The 17,609-nt window shown below is 43.2% G+C and overlaps 1 protein-coding gene across 1 annotated transcript in view; it reads right to left on the bottom strand.

Annotated features, from left to right (window-relative positions):
- flrt2 (fibronectin leucine rich transmembrane protein 2) overlaps positions 1-17,138 on the bottom strand; it is a 62,934-nt gene extending 45,796 nt beyond the window's left edge. The window contains exons 1-2 of the mRNA XM_077220478.1: positions 17,082-17,138; positions 16,697-16,921 (exon numbers count right to left, since the gene is read on the bottom strand). The gene's annotated coding sequence lies outside the window, so the exon portion shown is untranslated. The remainder of the gene's footprint in view (positions 1-16,696; positions 16,922-17,081) is intronic.
- Positions 17,139-17,609: the final 471 nt, after the last annotated feature.

The raw sequence follows: 17,609 nt of genomic DNA, 5'->3' as shown, positions 1-17,609 counted from the left end.
ATATATAACCTAATATATATATATATATATATATATATATACATATTTATTTTTTTCATTTTTTTCAGTCTTTTAAAAAGGCATCTGAATAAACTAAGTGCAATGTAGTTAAGTCAAAAATATAAAAAAATTATTTGTACAGATACTGAAATACACTCATTTTCCCCACAATAGATACATGATGCAGCTGCACTTTCTCATCTCTCCAACAGCAAGTTTACACACAAATCTGCCTCCCCTCACTCAGACTCAATATATAATATTGTTGGTGTTACAGGGCTTGAATTTCAGCTTGGGATTATGTGTACTGCGCATAATTTTACTCATTCACACAGATGTTGTGCTCACAGCCAAAGTGTGCGCACATAAAGCTGCCTTGAGTTAGTTTTCGCTGTGTATTGCGATTAAAAAGTCAAAAACACGTAAAATAAGGTCAAAATGCCGGTTTTGGCGAGTATTAAAGTAACCACAGTCAGAAAGAAAACGCACAAGTAACAGTATAATTAATCCTTGGTCAGGTCTTAAAGTGACAGCAGCCTAATAGACCAGCCTAATAATACCCTGCATACATACATACATAAACAATTGTGAAATAAAATAGTAGGCCTATATGTGATATTACATGTTGTTTCCAAAAATGAATTTTACTCTTACATTGTCACTGTACAAATATATATATATATATATATATATATATATATATATATATATATATATATATATATATGTATATATATTTGGTAAAACTTTATGTTAAGGTCACGTAGTTTCACGTTACTACATGTACTTCCTATTGTAAAATTGTGCATAATTGCAAGTAACTGACACTAAACCAAACCCTAACCCCAACTCTTTAGTAAGTACACGTAGTTAATTAACTACATCAAACTACATCACCTTAAAATGTGTACGATTAAAATCTGTTGTATTGTGATTACTTTCCCGATTTCAACCTGTGTTTTGAAAGTTCTGATAAAAGAAAGAAGGAATTAATTTTTTTTTCTCACGGAAACAACTACGTTTCTCTCTGTATTGTTTATGATAACATCATAATTGTTTTAACAATGTGAGGTCTATGTCCCTCAATTTGCAAAAAAACACATAAAAACTCATCTAGAGAGTGCAAGCTTTCACCTTTGATTTAGTTTATTAAAATGCAGTTAGACTGCCCCAAAATTAAAGATATGGGGGCTAAAAATGCCCCTCTATGAGTTTGTGTCTTTTATATTTATATAATATGATCTAGTTAAGCAATTTGACATAAAAGATGATGAATACATTTCCAGAAAAATAATATATAATATAAAAATAACTTATAAAGGTTTAAATAAAAACCCATAAAATGTTGAATTCCATTTAAAATTATAGGTTAATTTAAAAATAAGTTAATTTCTGTCACTGATGTGAACTAACCACCACACAGAATATGAAGAATGTCAAAAGCTTTCAGGAGTGAGCTGTCCATGACAGTCCTATAACTGCCAACATTCTTGCACAGTAACACACTAAATATTATCGACAAAATTCCAGAAAGTATCGAGATATCATTTTTTCTTTGCTCACTGCATTAAACCCATAAGCTTCCATTGACATGGAAAACCGAAAGAACACCTTTGAGCTTAAGACACTTGAACCAGATGTAAAAACACCCTAAACAAGGCACAAAGTTCTTTGTCAGTGTCAAGGGGAGATGGTAGATAGGCTCAGGACTCAGATATTATCCCAAAGAGGATTTTTATTAAAGGCCAGTGTAGTAGTAGGGGTGTACAAACTCTCAGTTAAGTGTCACAGTAACAATTCCAAAATTAAACCAAAAAAATATATATATATTCCAAAAATAAACATACACTGGACTCAGTGCAAACTTTGATATGACAATAACCAAAGAAAAAACAAATTGCTACAGGCAGCAAAAATCTCCATGATACCCCCTCCTTTTCTCCCAAGGTTCAGTTTAGACTGTCTTATATAGCCTAGAACAGGCTCATTACACTCAAGACCATACCAACTACAGGGGTATCAATACAAAACCTTTGTAGCTTAAATATATGACCATTATCCAATTAACTTTCAAAAATCAAAAATAAATAAAATAAACTCATTCAGCAACTTAAACTAAATGCAAACACCATAATACATTTCTCTATGCCTACATTACCAAGGGTTAAGTTCCCTATTTGTAGAAATGGTTTAACCCGACCCAAGAAAAAGGAAAGCTGTGGACCTGCCCCCTCTTTTGAGGAGTCACAGGAACAGGAAATGGTGAGTAGACAGCATGTGGGCATGTGTTTGCAATGTGGGAATAAATACAAATTTGAAATAATAAATAACAAAAATGCGTAACTAAAAACTTGTCTGTGTGGTTAATGAGAAAATCAAAAAGAAACTATAGTAGACATAACATGTTGTGAAGACCACTGATATGTGCACCTATCTGCAATCAACTCCAACAGCATATCTTAAACTTATTATAAATGAGTATTATAGAATAATGAACCTAAGGGACTGCACCATAGTCAACAGAAACACAAAACCCTAAATAACAAATGTGAAGAAGCATAAGTCCACAAACAATTTGTAATGACTACGGCAGTGATGACGACATCTTAGCTCCCGTCATCACAGTCAGCTTCAGTTTCATCGAGCATTGCTCTCTGAGTACAATTAAATCTAGTCACACTAAAACCTCTTCATACTGGAGTACACCACAAATCATCTTTATTTGATTTAAAACTCTCCCTGTTGGGGTATTGATTCGATCCTTCCGTCTCCATAAATAAGCCACATTGCCTGTACGGAGAGGCCAGGAGGTCTGCTCTCCACCTGTGGATGCCAAGGCTGCATGGGATCTAAATGGCATCCATTTGAGTCACTGAAATATTTATAGATGCTCCCAGCCCCGGGGAGAGTGGATTGTGTGTCTAAAACTGGTATAGTAACACTGCAGCTTTGTCTCTATGGACACAGATGGGCGATCGAGTGAATTAATAACGCCATTGACCTTTCCATGGCTCCTATCTATTTAGAGAATCTGATATTTGTTAATGTAATAAAAACTGTGGAAATATAAAGAGGAAATGGAGGGACCATTCAAATAAAAAATATGGTGACAAGCATGTGCCTTGACTTTTTTGTCATTAAAAAACGTTTAAAATATTCAATAAACCATGTATTTCATTGAAAATGACGTAACATGGAATGGTCTGACTCAATAATCTCTCTCAATTTGCACATGAGAAAAAATCAAGTGCTTAAAATACTGGAAATGTCCCCTTCTACTGGTATACCACTTCTTACCACTTAGTAATACTCATTTTGTTTTCCCAGGTTAAGAATTAATATAGCATTTGTGCAAAAAAAGCTAATTGGTGAATGTAAATAATAATAGTATATAAGTGTGTCCCTTTATTATTATATCATATGTTTTTGAACTTTGATTAAAATAAAAATCTGGAAAAGTATTTACAAGATTAAACTACAGAAGAAGAGGCAAATATAGCATGTTAGTGTTGATTTTTCCCACTAAATTGAGTAATAAAAAATGTAGTAATACAATTATTTTTATTTTATTACATTGAATTGAATTAGTGTTTTATGATTTGTCACAATATATTAAATATATATATATTAAATATATATTTAATATATATATATATATATATATATATATATATATATATATATATATATATATTAAATACGATATATTAAATACTTTATCAGCTTTTATAAATACTTTCCGAAAAACTTCGGTCAAACTGCTTCAATTCTATTCATTGTTCTCTAGTATCTTTTCTCATCTTGCTTATATAGTATGCAAAGAAGAAAACCGATTAGGAAAGTCCCTTTTTTCTGTTAGTGTATTTGGCTGTTGGAATTTGTTTCTTCCACGTCACCTGATCTGGTTCAGGTGTGTAAGCTGATCTACTTTCCCACCCTTTATCTTCCTCTACAAGAGAACCCTGCAGATACTCTGCATTTTGCCAGACAAACATCTACATAACGTGTTGAGTTAGGTTTAGAAACATAATCTAAAGGCCTACACATTGCATTTACACAATCTTGTAGACAGAACAAAAAAAAAAAAAAAGTCTTACATTCCTGTAGTTGTTTCGGCCCTATAGTAATCTCTAAGAAAGAATTGTGATGTCCCTCAGGTCTCCGTCTGTGGAGCACAGATGACTCATGACGGTTTAATATGATCACTTAATCACAAACCACTCTCGTTTGGATCCACCTGTGGCTTTAACAACTATTACATAAGACAAGCTATATCATCTTCTCTTCCTGTCTGCCTTCATCTCCACATCCCATTGTAGCAGCTCTCACGGCCTCCTGCTGAGGCAAATGGATGCTGGAAAACTTTATGGCAGTGGAATGGGTCCGGAGTTCCTTTTTGTGATTATTTGAACAAAAGAGCCGTTCACAAATGGCTCAAACGAACCCCTGCATGTTAATTAATTCTGGAGCAGACTGAGTTTTCCACAACCTAAAACTTCCAGAGTTAATCCTGTGTAAACACACTGAGATTATAGAAACTCCTCGATATACCATTTATACACTTCATGCCCTAGTTTCTCTCTCTTAGAAGTGAATTCTGAAAGAAGGATTTATGCAAGTTAATAGTTTGTCTGTTTTTTTTTTTTTTTTTTTGCATGTGTTGTTTTAGCAGCAGAATCATGCAGGAATTAGGCAAATTAGATAATACTACAAACACAGCAAAAAAAATTATCTGTGCTAAACTCAATTTGCACATCAGAATTCCTTGTCTCACATGCTCCTTTAGGTAAATTACCCCTCCTATATGTCAAATTTTCTAATTTATTATACAAATAGATATCCTGTTGTCTAGATCTGGTTCTCATATCCGGCTAAAAGTCCCAAGGGTATTATCAGAATCTGGTAAATGTGCTTTTTCTTTATATGCTCCTTGGGCTTGGAATTAATTGCAAAATGTACTTAATCTACAGTAGATGCACTTCCAACCTTAAGCACTTTTAAATGGCTCTTGCACAATGTTTTAAAGGACACTTGCAATTGTCTCTCTTGATTTGATTTGATTTATTTAATGTTGAATGTGTGAATTGTGGTATTCTTTTTGTGTGAAACTTTATATGCTGACGTCTTGACCAGGTCTCTCTGGAAGAAGAGCTAGCAATATCTCAATGTGATTCTCCTGGTTAAATAAAGGATAATAATAATATTACTAATTAATAATAATAATAATAATAATAATAATAATAATAATAATAATAATAATAACAGGCTTCTTAAAAGGCATTTTCCTCTTTTAAAATCCGCCTCTTATCATTACCATTCAAAAGTTTGGGGATGGTAAGATTTTTTTATTTTTTTGAAAGAAGTCCAAGGCTGCAATTATTTGATACAGTAAAAACAGCAATATTCTGAAATATTATTACAATTTAAAATATCTGTTTTATATTTTAATCTATTTTAACATGTACTGTATTCCTGTGATGCAAAACTGAATTTTCAGCATCATTACTCCAGTCTTCAGTGTCACATGATCCTTCAAAAATCATTCTTATATGATGATTTGATGCTCAAGAAACATTTCTTATTATTATCAATGTTGAAAACAATTGTGCAGCTTAATATTTTTGGGGAATCTGTTACTTATTTATTTATTTTTTTAAGATTATTTAATGAATAGAAAGTTCAAAAGAACAGCAATTGTTTGAAATAGAAATCTTTTAGAACATTATACATGTCTTTACTGTCACTTTTGATCAATATAATGCTTTAGCAATGCCTTGCTAAATAAAAGTATCTGTTTAAAAAACATTGTAGGCTACTGACCCTAAACTTTTGAACGGTATTGTATAAACCATATTTCAACAATAGTTACCTTGCTTAAATAGCAAGGTGTACATACTCTTGGTCGGCTTTCCATGTTTTCACTGTTATGAGGTAGGGGCAGGGGTTAAAGTGGGCCAGAACGGTCCAGAACTGGGTTCCGGCACCTCAGATAAATTAATAAATAAATAGATTCAAATCAAATAAAATAAAATCAATGCATTCAAATCAAATTCAATGATTCTCATCATGCATGAAATCAAAACGTAATATCACCCCCTGGCCCTCCTTCACAAACACGCTTCCCGACGTTATGTTCTCCGTTACGGTTCTGACTTGAGTGTATCACATATGCAGGTCAGAGAAACCCAAACTTTCTTGAGGGATCTTGCCCCCAAACCCCCCTAACTACCTCACATTTGAATGTCTGTGTCTATGAGGGGGTGGTAATGTGGGTGGGGCTGTGGTGAGGTGGTAATGTGACAATTGCTGTTCTAGAGCAAGGTGAAGAAGATGAAGTGCTGTTCAGAAGGTGAAGTGGGCTAATGTCATATTTCCATAATTGTGATTGATTTATTTCTGTTATGGTTGGCAGCCATTTTTGTATGTTAATGTTACATCCAGTCAGGAATGAAACGGAGAGTGAATCCAATTGCAAGCACATTTAATTAAACAAATACAAAAACAGGAAATCCAGGGAACTCAGAACAGGACAGGAGTAACATAAAACAACAACCGACAGCCAACAACTGAAACACAGGGGTTTAAATACACAGACAAACAAGCTAAACAAGATAACAAGGGGGCGTGGTTAATAAGAAACACCTAGGGAGACTAATAAACATGGACGAGGAACACCTGTGGACACTGAGCAACAACAACAAAAGACAAGACATATGGCAGGGTCACATGACAAACAAGGAATCACGTGATATACAAGACACAGCAAAACCCACACGTAACATAGCCCCCCCCCTATGGGCGGCTCCCGACGCCCCTTGAAACAAAAACACTAAAGTTCAGGAGGGTGGTGAAGCGGAGGTGGTCTTGGGGGAGGGTAGGAGGGCCAAGTCCTAACAGGGGAACGGGACCAGGGCAGAGAAGGTTGCGCAGGGGACCAGGGCAGAGATGAGCCCTCGGACGGCCACGGCGGAGAAGACAGTCCATCGGGCGGCCAGGGCGAAGAAGACAGTCCATCGGGCGGCCAGGGCGGAGAAGACAGTCCATCGGGCGGCCAGGGCGGAGAAGACAGTCCATCGGGCGGCCAGGGCGGAGAAGACAGTCCATCGGGCGGCCAGGGCGGAGAAGACAGTCCATCGGGCGGCCAGGGCGGAGAAGACAGTCCATCGGGCGGCCAGGGCGGAGAAGACAGTCCATCGGGCGGCCAGGGCGGCGAAGACCCTTCGGGCGGCCAGGGCGGCGCAGACACCGGCTCAGGAACAGCAGACAACACACACACTGACTCTGGCTCAGGAACAGACAACACAGACTCTGGCTCGGGAACAGACAACACACTCACTGGTTCGGGAATAGACAACACACCCACTGGCTCGGGAACGGACAACACACACACTGGCTCGGGAACGGACAACACACACACTGGCTCGGGAACAGACAACACACACAGTGGCTCGTGCTCAGGAATAGACAACACACACACTGGCTCGGGAACGGACAACACACACACTGGCTCGTGCTCAGGAATAGACAACACACACACTGGCTCGGGAACGGACAACACACACACTGGCTCGGGAACGGACAACACACAGAATGGCTCGGGAACAGACAACACACAGAATGGCTCGGGAACAGACAACACACACTGGCTCTGGCTCGGGAACAGACAACACACACACTGGCTCTGGCTCGGGAACAGACAAGACACACACTGGCTCTGGCTCGGGAACAGACAACACACACAGTGGCTCGTGCTCAGGAATAGACAACACACACACTGGCTCCGGAACGGACAACACACACACTGGCTCGTGCTCAGGAATAGACAACACACACACTGGCTCGGGAACGGACAACACACACACTGGCTCGGGAACGGACAACACACACACTGGCTCGGGAACTGACAACACACAGAATGGCTCGGGAACAGACAACACACACACTGGCTCTGGCTCGGGAACAGACAACACACACACTGGCTCTGGCTCGGGAACAGACAACACACACACTGGCTCTGGCTCGGGAACAGACAACACACACACGGGCTCGGGAACAGACACTGGCTCCGGTTCTGGAACAGACACCAGAACAGAAACAGCCACAAGGAGAGACGTAAACACAGAAACAAACATAGAGCGATCAGGTTCAGGCGTGACTTGAACAGTCTCTGGATCGGCAGACGTGACTTGAACAGTCTCTGGATCGGCAGACGTGACTTGAACAGTCTCTGGATCGGCAGACGTGACTTGAACAGTCTCTGGATCGGCAGACGTGACTTGAACAGTCTCTGGATCGGCAGACGTGACTTGAACAGTCTCTGGATCGGCAGACGTGACTTGAACAGTCTCTGGATCGGCAGACGTTACTTGAACAGTCTCTGGATCGGCAGACGTGACTTGAACAGTCTCTGGATCGGCAGACGTGACTTGAACAGTCTCTGGATCGGCAGACGTGACTTGAACAGTCTCTGGATCGGCAGACGTGACTTGAACAGTCTCTGGATCGGCAGACGTGACTTGAACAGTCTCTGGATCGGCAGACGTGACTTGAACAGTCTCTGGATCGGCAGACGTGACTTGAACAGTCTCTGGATCGGCAGACGTGACTTGAACAGTCTCTGGATCGGCAGACGTGACTTGAACAGTCTCTGGATCGGTAGAAGAAAGCTCAGGGCTGGACGGGACCAGCGGCGAGGGCTCTGAGCTGGGCGGGACCAGCGGCGAGGAGGACTGAGCGCTGGGCAGGACCAACGGCGAAGAAGACTGAGCGCTGGGCAGGGCCAGTGGCGAAGAGGGTCTTGAGCTGGGCAGGACCAGCGGCGAAGAGGGCCTTGAGCTGGGCAGGACCAGCGGCGAAGAGGACTGAGCGCTGGGCAGAACCAGCGGCGAAGAAGACTGAGCGCTGGGCAGGGCCAGCGGCGAAGAGGGTCTTGAGCTGGGCAGGACCAGCGGCGAAGAGGGCCTTGAGCTGGGCAGGACCAGCGGCGAAGAGGACTGAGCGCTGGGCAGGACCAGCGGCGAAGAGGGCCTTGAGCTGGGCAGCACCAGCGGCGAAGAGGACTGAGCGCTGGGCAGGACCAGCGGCGAAGAGGGCCTTGTGCTGGGCAGGACCAGCGGCGAAGAGGGCCTCGGCTCTGGCTTGACGTGGTTGACGTGAAGCTCTGGCTGGACGTGGCTGACGTGAAGCTCTGGCTGGACGTGGCTGACGTGAAGCTCTGGCTGGACGTGGCTGACGTGAAGCTCTGGCTGGACGTGGCTGACGTGAAGCTCTGGCTGGACGTGGCTGACGTGAAGCTCTGGCTGGACGTGGCTGACGTGAAGCTCTGGCTGGACGTGGCTGACGTGAAGCTCTGGCTGGACGTGGCTGACGTGAAGCTCTGGCTGGACGTGGCTGACGTGAAGCTCTGGCTGGACGCGGCTGACGTGAAGCTCTGGCTGGACGCGGCTGACGTGAAGCTCTGGCTGGATGTGGCTGACGTGAAGCGCAGAGCTTATCCGAAGGGCAATATCAATGTACTGCTCTAAAGTCCATTGAGGGGTGTTGTCCGGCATAAGGTACTCTAGGAGGTCCGTAAGGCCATAACGGAACATATCTTTCAAGACATTATCATCAACGTCCACCCCATCACAAAGTCCACAAAACTCCTCCACATATTTCCCAATAGGGCGGTCACCTTGGCTGAGGCGAAAGAGACTGGCTGCTGGATACATCTTGGGTCGGTTGTTCTGTTACATCCAGTCAGGAATGAAACGGAGAGTGAATCCAATTGCAAGCACATTTAATTAAACAAATACAAAAACAGGAAATCCAGGGAACTCAGAACAGGACAGGAGTAACATAAAACAACAACCGACTGCCAACAACTGAAACACAGGGGTTTAAATACACAGACAAACAAGCTAAACAAGATAACAAGGGGGCGTGGTTAATAAGAAACACCTAGGGAGACTAATAAACATGGACGAGGAACACCTGTGGACACTGAGCAACAACAACAAAAGACAAGACATATGGCAGGGTCACATGACAAACAAGGAATCACGTGATATACAAGACACAGCAAAACCCACACGTAACAGTTAAATTTGAGTCCAGTTTTGGACTTCCCATTTAAATTTACATTGTGAAAAACAAGGTTGTGTTCCATATTGTGGTGTTCAGCAATTTTAACATGGTATCGTCATCATATCAGTGTAGATGTAGATATAGATGGACCAAAATAAAACCATTAACATATCAAGTAAATAAGTATTGTGATATTGTTGCCACAGTGACTCTCTTGTCCCAAAAAGTATTGCTTTACCACGATATTCAATGTTGTCCGGTTTTTCCCTGTTGCACCTACACAAAATCGGAGGGTTCCACCGCCTGCCAAATACCACTTTAACCACTGGGTAGGGGGCGCTATTACGTATCTTCTGAAAAAGTTCCTCTCCTGATCAAAACACAGGTGAAGAAGAAGCAGAAACAAGCGATACAAGCAGATGCAAATGTAAAATAAATAGCGCAATCATTAACATTAAACACCATATAAATCAAAACTGCCTAATGTTACTGAATGAAATGTTGACCCAGGACGAGCTATAGGACTGTGAAGCTTTGTGGGTGTTAATGGACTCGATCTAACGCTAAGGGAACATCTATCGCCACCATAGCGAGAAGTGCCTGTCCAGTGTGAAATCAGGGCGAGCAGCACTAGGACGAGAGCACTCGGGACCCTGGTGTAGAGTCTAAGTCCAGAGAATAGAACCTAACGAATGTGTGAGGTGAGGACCAGCCCGCCGCATCACAAACATCTTGAAGAGGTACTTCTGACAATAAGGCCTTAGAGGCCGCCATACTCCTAGTTGAGTGAGACCGAACGGCCATTGGTGAAGGCTGTCCGGTCGACTCATAAGCAAGTGAGATGGCCTCGACCACCCACTTGCTCATCTTTTGCTTAGATCCAGGGGACTCCTTGTTAGGGGGTCCAAAGCAGACAAATAACTGTTCGGTTTTACGCAACAGGGCAACTCTGTGGACGTAAGCATCCAACGCACTCACTGGGCATAGAAAATTGTGCCTTTCCTGGTCCGCATCCTGGAACGGAGGAGGACAGAAGGCCTGCAGCACTATAGATTGGGCCACATTAGTGGGGACCTTAGGAACATAACCTGGTCTAGGATGAATGAACGCTTTAACCATTCCAGGTGCAAATTCCAAGCACGAGGGTGCAACCGACAGAGCCTGAAGATCTCCTATTCTTTTAAGGGAAGAAACAGCGAGGAGGAACAGAGTTTTTAAAGTAAGAAAACTAGCTTGAACCTCCTCCAGGGGCTCGAAGGGAGCCTGGGAAAGGCCTAGGAGGACAATAGCCAGGTCCCAAGTCGGTACCCTAGTGCGTACAGCAGGCCTCAGCCTCAACGTGCCACATAGAAAACGATATACCAGAGGGTCTTTACCCACAGACATTCCCCCCAAAGGAATGTGCTAAGCACCTAAGACCGATCCTACAGAAACTCCAGCACTGTACCAACCGGCAGTTAACTGGGTTCAGCTGATGGTCACTGCACCATGAAGTGAAAACCTTCCACTTCAGGCATACATTTTCCTCGTGGAGGGAGCTCTGGATTGTAGAATGGCCTCCACAACCTCGATTTAGAGACCTGACCCTGTGAGCTGGGCCCCCTCAGAGGCCAAGCCCACAGGTTCCACAGTTTGAGACGAGGGTGAAATATAGAGCCCTCTGCTTGGGACAGAGAGTCTCTCCTGACGGGAAGCTCCATAGGAGGCCCGTAGAGGAGACACAATAGATCTGGGAACCGTACTCTGCCCGGCCACCGCGGGGCTAAAAGAAGTAGGCGCAGATGGTCCCTGCGAACTCTCTCCAGAACTCCCGGGAGCAAAGCGATCGTGGGAAAAGCATACAAACGCAGCCTCGGCCACGTCTGTACCAAAACATCCAGTCTGAGAGGAGCTGGATGCGTGAGGGAGAACCAGAGTGGACAGGGAGAGAAGTCTCTCGAGACGCAAACAGATCCATTTGAGTCTGGTCGAACTCCCTAAATATCTGTTCCACCACCTCAGGGTGTAACATCTAATCCCCGGGCCTCAGCCCCTATCTCAACAGGATGTCTGCTCCTAGATGACTTATATAGGTGACCACCGATGTGCTGTCTGTGTGGACCCACACATGGTGGCCCCTGAGGTCTGGTAGGCCCTAAGTTGAGCGTCCTTCCAGGATCGCTAGCCAGCCCGGGAGGGAGGCATCTGTCGTTAGCATCCCGCGACGACAAGAAGCTCTCAACATGGGGACCTGGGACAGGAACCAAGGTTTCTTCCACATAACCAGGGCACGTAGGCATCACCGCGTAACCATGATCATGCAAAAGGGGTTGCCCCTCGGGGAAAACCCTTACACTGAACTGAGCGTCCTTCCAGGATCGTTCCCCCAGCCCGTGAAGGAGAAATCTGTCGTTAGCATCCTGCAACGACAAGAAGCTCTCAACACAGGGACCTAGGAGAGGAACCAAGGTTTCTTCCACATAACCAGGGCACGTAGACATCACCACGTAACCCTGATCATGCGAAAGAGGTTGCCCCTCGGGGAAAACCCTTTGGTCCTGAGCCACCACTGCGAAGGTCTCATGTACAGCAGGCCAAACGGTATCATGCTGGACACTGCTGCCATCAAACCCAACAGTCTCTGAAACTGTTTCACAGTTAGTGACTGGTCTAGCATTATTCTTTCCACAGCTGACAGGATGAACTCTATGCATGTCGGAGACAGGCGCGCCCGCATCAACATAGAATTCCACACTACCCCTAGAAAAGTGGTCCTCTGTAATGGAGAACGTACACTCTTCTTGGCGTTTAGCCGTAACCCCAGTTCTTTCATGTGGGTGAGAACGACATCTCGATGCCGAACCGCCAACAGATGCGACTGAGCTAGAATCGACAAATCGTCTATGTAGTTCATCATGCGAATACCCTGAGGACGCAGTGGCTCCAGAGCTGCATCTACGCATTACGTGAAAGTGTGGGGTGATAGTGCTAGGTCGAACGGAAGAACTCGATATTGGTATGCTTTGCCCCCCAAAGTAAATCTCAGGAACTTCCCATGATATAGGAGGATGGAAAAGTGGAAGTATGCGTCCTTGAGATCTTTCGTGACAGACCAGTCCTCGGAGCTGATCTGTGGCACGATTTGTCTCAACATTTTGAACCTTAGTTACATGATGGAAACGTACAGAACTATTAAAATCAAAATGGGACGCAACCCCCCATCCTTCTCTGGAACGATGAAATACCGGCTGAAAAACCCGGTGTCCCTGCTGGAGGGAGGTACATATTCTATGGCCCCTATGTCCAACAGGATTTTCACTTCTTGTTCCATTACCAAAACCTGCTCGGGGCTCACCACGGTGGGATGAAAGACCCTTATGGTCTGCAGGACCTAATGAGAAATATTTGGCAGTAGCTTCACGCTGCCAAGAATTCTAGTAAAGGTACCAGCCTCTCGAGACTGGTTTCTGCATTCAGTTTTTGTTGAGCAATCAGCCCATCGCCCTGTAACGGCAAACCGGCAGGGAACGACTGAACTGACTGCTCTAGGACCCTCCTCAGAGGGGGAGGGCATCCCAGGGCCACTACGTTTCTGGGTGGCACATGAGATATGTGCTCGCTGGAGACCGCTGCGCCCTGTAACACACGAGGTGGCAGGGTTAGCATAACGGTCCCCCGAGGGCACCGTAAAAAGAGGTGTTAACCGCTCTGCTTCAGTGGGGAACTGCCCTTGATGGCCTGCACCCTCGGACGTCAGGCCTTTTCTTTGCAGCTTTCTTGGAAATAATGACGGCCCTCAGATCCGTCTTACCCCTTGAAGGCTGCTGTTGAGCACGCTTTCCGTGTCCCCAGTCTTTTTGTGGGGGAACACGGGAAGCCATGCTCTGTTTTTGTGTGGCACAGTTTTTAAAAGTTTGGGGCTGCTCCCGCTCAGCAACCCCAGAGACATGTGTCTGGCGAGGGTTGAAGTTTTTGGAAGGCAGCCGTTTCTTGTATGGCTGACTCCTGAACCCTCTCGATGACCGTGTTCACTGCGTCACCAAAGAGGCCAGATAAAGAGATAGGAAAATCCATAAAAATATTTTCTCATTTTCTTTAATAGGTTTTCACCAGGGCTGGCATAGAACGGCCGATAGAAATAGCCGTCTCCTTGGCGACCCTGAGAGACAAATCTGTGGCTCGACGCAGTTCGCAAACTGCGTTCGGGCAAATAGCCCCGCCCTCATTAATGTCTCCTAACATTTCAGCCTCCAGCAGCGACATTGTGTGAAGACATGCTGCAGCCTGACCAGCTACTGAATAAGCCTTACCCACCAAAGCTGAAGTTAATCTAACTGGTTTGGTGGGTAATAATGTGGCTTTAAGGGAAGATGCAGATTCAGGGGAGAGATAGCTCGCAAGCATCTCTTCCACCTTCTTTATATTGTGAAATAGAAGAGTAGCATAATGATTGTGCACTGTACATTCTATATGACACAGGTTTTGTCCACGATCTCGACACCTCAGTGTGGAGATCGGGAAAAAACGGAAGGCTCAGGCGTTGAGATTGTGAATGAGAGGACAGGAAGCGTTCGTCTAGTTTGCTTTTTAAACGAACGTCCTGCTTATCTTCCGGCCAATCGATATGTATTCTTTGGACCGCTTTTGTTACAACCTCAACAAGCTCCTCAAAAACATGAGACTGAGGTGGTGAATCCTCAGTATCACGAGCATAAACACTAACAACATCCAGTCCATCGGAACTGGATAGCTGTAGTGTTTGTGCCTGTATCGGGGTGGAAGAAACCGCAGCGCGTGCTTCCGAACACTGATACGAGGCATTAGATCTGTCAGGTGAAGTCAGAGATAAGGCAGAGCCCGTCTCTAACCCCGCTGACAGATCCATTCGCGAACCCCAAGTCTGAAGTCTTCGCTGTGCCTCGGCAGCAGCGGGACCTGAGCCTTGGGGAACGCGAGCCTGGGCGTCCTCGTTTAAAAAATGCCAGGCGGGATCGGAGTGTCCCCAAGGGAAACACAATACAGTGCTCAAAGTCAGCACCCTCGAGCGCTGACCGTGCATGCTTCTCTCCAAAATAAACAACACATAAAGTGTGTGTGTCCCCACCCGTTAAATAACGGGGGCAGGGGAGCACACACACTCTAAACTGCTGCTTGCTCGCTATAGTCTTATATATATATATATATATACCAATAGGTATATACCAAATAACAAGGACAATTTCACATAGAGCGCTTGTGAAGACACAAAAGCTGTCGCGGCTGGGTTTTGAACCGGCTTTATACTTCCTGGTTCATGACGTCACCCGCTTCTGACGTCCCTTCACGCCATTGGACTGATTTTACATGAGCTTCAATACATCAACATGCAAAGCGTCCCCTTAGCGTCAATCGACGCAACGCGAGTTCCCTTGAAAGGGAATACATTTTTCTCAGCTTTTTTCTCAAAATGTTACTTTTTTATAAAACTTAAACACATTCGAATGTTGATAAAAGTAATGCATGAATCGATGAAATTATGCTGGCGGTGGCTGGAAACTTAAAAAAAAAAAACTCTGGTGTTGAAAGTGTTAAAAGCTATATAGTTAACTGATCATGTCAGAAACACACATCAGAATACGACTTATTTCAGGGGATTCTAAAATTTAACAATGAAGTTACCCATATAACGTTAGATGTGCGTTCCATCCATTGTTTTCACATTCGGCAAGCACCTGAGGCCTGTTTCAGAAAGGAGGTTAAGTGAAAACTCTGAGTATGTTAACCCTGAGATGAGGGAAACTATGAGTTTTCTTTTTCAGAAGGGGAGGTAAGTCAAACCTGAGAAAGCAGGGTAAGTCAAGCCCGTTTCTGAAAGAGAGGTAACTTATACTTCGAGTCAGTTACCATGGTAACTTACTCTGTGAACCTAACCTGGTCGGGAGCAGGTTTTCTTCAGTAAACCCAGAGTTTATTTCGGTCTCCTCCCCTTTTTTAAAGAGGAAGCGGTGTTTAAACACCTCATTCATTCTTTCGGTACATTTTTTCATTGCTGTTTTTTCCCCCAATTTTTTTTATAAGATGAAGTCTATATAACTTCTTAACTGGCAACTGAAAATACAGTAGATTACATCATGTAGTTCTAAACAAATTCTACAGAATTAAACTGTGGCATTCACTGAAAATCACTGAACTATGTTCATCTGTGCACCAGAAGTTGATGGACCTTCCTCCTACTGTTCTTCCACACTCTGGGGGACGGGGGAGAGATAAGAATATCCGTTTATACTTAGATATAAACTTAGATTCTATAGGCTACTACACATAAATAATGTGAAGAAATGTGAATGTGTAGATTGTTTGATGTGTAAACACATAATATTACTTTTTGCTCTGTAGGCCTCTCTGTGGCGTCAGAAACTGTTTCTTCATCCCCATCGTCGTGTGAAGATGAGCATTTGGTTGAGCACACTTTATAATACTATTTGTCTTAATTTCTGGTGTATTGAGTAGGCTACTTACAACTGTATGGGGTTCTGTTTGGACAGGAGGCTCCAAAAGACAGATATTACCATCAGAATATGTTGGGATCGTCAAAAAACCCAACCCAAAGTAAAATATATGGAAATATCAAAAACAGCCTATATAAAAAATAACACATATGTAGACCTCTTACATTTTATGAAGGCACTTGAATCTTCGGGAGTGACTGGCTCTGATGAAGTCCCTCCAGGAATTCCCTCAGCCATTGGCCTTCCAGCATTCAGGCTCAGGGCCATCTCCATCTCCTCTTCATCTCCATCTCCTCTGCATCTCCATCTCCTCTGCATCTCCATCTTAATATCCTCTGCATCTCCATCTCTATCTCCATCTTTTCGAGCCTCTTCCTTCTTTCTGTTGGCTGAGTAGAAGCCAAATGAGAATGAACATGTAATTGTGTTAATTAGACCTATGTCAAAAATGCTGCTGCACTGCTAGACACTGGATGCTATTTAGTTATTTAATATGTCAAATGTTTGTAAAGTCAGGTAGCCTACATCCATGATATGCTCAAGCCTTACCTGATTGAATAATGTTTTTATATTTCATTTTCAGCTGCTGCCATGCTCTTTTAATGCCTGCAGGATTAGATTAATGTAATAATTACTATCTCTAGAAAGTATTGGTCTACTTATTACTAATTACTTTATAAATCCCATATCAACCTCAACCACTTGAACAATACAAAAAGAGACAATAAACTACACTTTTAATGCTTTCAAATTAACAATATACAATTGCATGAATTATTCTTGAATTGATCAAAGTGTAGAGAGAGATGGTTACATTTAAAAATATACCTTTTAAAAATGTTATGTTAAATCCACTATTGTTTTATACAGAATTGTTCTAGTCTATGCAGTATTTAATGCAAGGACAACGTATTTTACTTTATATAACAGAAGAATTAAGAGTAATCCCGTTAATTAAATTACAGTATTTAGAATACTTGCTAATTACACCCAACACTGTATAACAGTAAATTAAATGTAAACTTACGCATTGATTCGAGAAACTATTTTCTCCCAAACTAACTCTCTCGATTGCCG

This window comes from Siphateles boraxobius, unplaced genomic scaffold, assembly GCF_051911475.1.
Source record: "Siphateles boraxobius isolate OS27281-9 unplaced genomic scaffold, OSU_SipBor_1 8, whole genome shotgun sequence".
Classification (NCBI taxonomy): Eukaryota; Metazoa; Chordata; class Actinopteri; order Cypriniformes; family Leuciscidae; genus Siphateles; species Siphateles boraxobius.
This window is presented reverse-complemented; position numbering and strand designations above follow the sequence as displayed.